The following is a 2,500-nucleotide window of genomic DNA, read 5'->3' as shown; positions in this document are numbered from 1 at the left end:
GAGTGTACAGGGTGGTGCAAAAGTCACTACCACTGCACCTGGTATATTACGAGTGTACAAGGTGGTGCAAAAGTCACAAAACATGCACATATAATATTTTGAACCTACTGTACGTTCAAACTGACGTCCATTTTACCTTCGTTAAGATGTTAGGAAAATATTGATACGGGAGTGAGTTTGTTGTGACGTTTTTACCTGTTACTGTGGATCAGATGTGAGGTGAATATGGTATAGTGTCTCTCTCTCTCTCTCTCTCTCTCTCTCTCTCTCTCTCTCTCTCTCTCTCTCATTCTCTCTCTGCCTTCTCTTCTGTTTCCATCTATCTCCTATCTCGCTTTCCTTCCTTCTCTCCCTCCCTCCCCCCAGCCCTCCCCCTCCCCCTCCCCCCCTCACATAATTAGGCCGAATTTTGGGCAGGTAAACGAGTGGAGAATATTTTGGTGTATTACACAACAGGGGGAACATGACGCAGTACATCACCACTACCCCACCCACTCACTGTCTCCTCCACCCACACCACTGCCCTCCTCCACCCACTACTGCCCTCTCCTCCACCCACTACTGCCCCCTCCTCCACCCACCACTGCCCTCCTCCACCCACTGCTGCCCCCTGCCCCACTCCCATTACTGCTCCCCACCCATTACTGCCCTGACTACTCCCCCTCACCCACTCCACCACTGCTCTTGACAGCCCTCCCCTGTCCCTCTGACAGCCCCCCTACCCAGCATGCCCCCCCCTCCCCCTAACAGCCGGCAATCACCCTGAGAGCAAAGAAGTCAACAGTTGTGAAAAATGAATTGTCAGTAAAATCCCTCTGTTGTGTTCCGTCGCTTGACCTAATGCAATTGTTAGGATGAGTAAGTACTCGGGTTGTGAGGGGTTGGTGTTGTGAGGTGTTGTGAGGGGTTGTGAGGTGTTGTGAGGTGTTGCGAGGCGTTGCGAGTTGTTGCGAGGCGTTGCGAGTTGTTGTGAGGTGTTGCGAGGTGTTGTGAGGTGTTAGTCTGGCTTGTGAGGCGTTGTGAGGTGTTGCGAGTTGTTGTGAAGTGTTGCGAGTTGCTGTGAGGTGTTGCGAGTTATTGCTTGTTTAATAAATTTCTTTTTGTAAGTTATTGTGTTGTTTGTTATAAGTTCTTGTATAACTTATAACTTCTTGTTCTTGTTGTAAGTTGTTGTTTGTGTTATAACTTTGTGTTTGTGGACTGTTGTAAAATATTTGTTAATTAAAAAAGTTGGGAACACGTAACATACAGTACGTGTGTGTGTGTGTGTGTGTGTGTGTGTGTGTGTGTGTGTGTGTGTGTGTGTGTAATGGATGACAGACACGTACTTACACACACAAAAGTTATAAACACACAGAGAGACACAACTTAACCCGTGTATATCATAATTAACCAAGGAATAAAAAAGTAAAACAATTCCCTAAGTAACAAAAACTTTAAAAAGCTAAAAAAAAAGTTTAGACAATGAGTGAAATTATTAACGAAACAATTTGGAAAAGTAGAAATTATTACAGGGAACGAAACCTGATATAGTGAATATTACATAACAAGGACTACAGACGTAAAACCTTTTAAATTTATATAAAAAACTGACGAATATAAATAAAAGCAAAAAATTATTAAAAAAGGAGATGTCAAGTGAAGAGAAGAATAATTGACGTAACTAAATTAAGCAAAACAATAAAAATGAATAAAAAACAATTAAAAAATTGGCGCAATTTTTCCCGCCAAAATGAATAAATAAACCCGGGTTGTCAGACAGTGTAAATATAAACAAACAGACGCTTAAACTTTAATAACAAATCTAGTTCATTAATATATATATACTGTGTATATATATATGTATATATATATATATATATATATATATATATATATATATATATATATAGGCTTTAGATGGTGTGTGTGTGTGTCCATGTGCTTATATGTATGTATATGCATGTGTGTGTATGTATGTGTTATGTATGTATGACAGCGAGAATACAATCAGCTGTTAGTGTGGAAACAAATCCCATCACTTGGCTGTGGAGGAGGAAAATTAATTAAGTTTCCCCATAAAATGTTGTATATTAAAGAAAATGGGAAACCGTTTGACATAAATAGATTTTGAGAGTTATTCCGTCATCGTGATGAATATAGAAATAAACGAGATGATATAGAAATGGATATTGAGAGGTGGAGGTGACGTTTGAGAACTATATTGACGGTTGAAAGGGGAAATTAATATACAAAATATAGAAAATGAGAAATGACATTTAATATTTTGTCTTCTCGGTTGACTAGACATATGAAATAGAGATTGAATGAAATATATATCTTAATTTCATGAGTATGTATGTATGTATGTATGTATGTATGTATGTATGTATGTATGTATGTATGTATGCATGTATGTATGTATGTATGTAGAATGATTTATTTGATTTTAGTGAGATATTAGTGACAGAAATCAAATGGTAACAGTTAACAGTTTTAGATAGAACTAAGTGGTAAAAGT

General features: G+C 38.6%; 1 protein-coding gene across 1 annotated transcript in view; it reads left to right on the top strand.

Annotated features, from left to right (window-relative positions):
* The window catches only part of LOC121862242, a 48,685-nt gene that overhangs the window by 7,840 nt on the left and 38,345 nt on the right, over nucleotides 1-2,500 (top strand). The window contains exon 2 of the mRNA XM_042360337.1: nucleotides 2,474-2,500. This exon is cut by the window's right edge and continues 763 nt beyond it. The gene's annotated coding sequence lies outside the window, so the exon portion shown is untranslated. The remainder of the gene's footprint in view (nucleotides 1-2,473) is intronic.

This window comes from Homarus americanus, unplaced genomic scaffold (genome assembly GCF_018991925.1).
Source record: "Homarus americanus isolate GMGI-L3 unplaced genomic scaffold, GMGI_Hamer_2.0 scaffold31037, whole genome shotgun sequence".
Taxonomy (NCBI): Eukaryota; Metazoa; Arthropoda; class Malacostraca; order Decapoda; family Nephropidae; genus Homarus; species Homarus americanus.
This window is presented reverse-complemented; position numbering and strand designations above follow the sequence as displayed.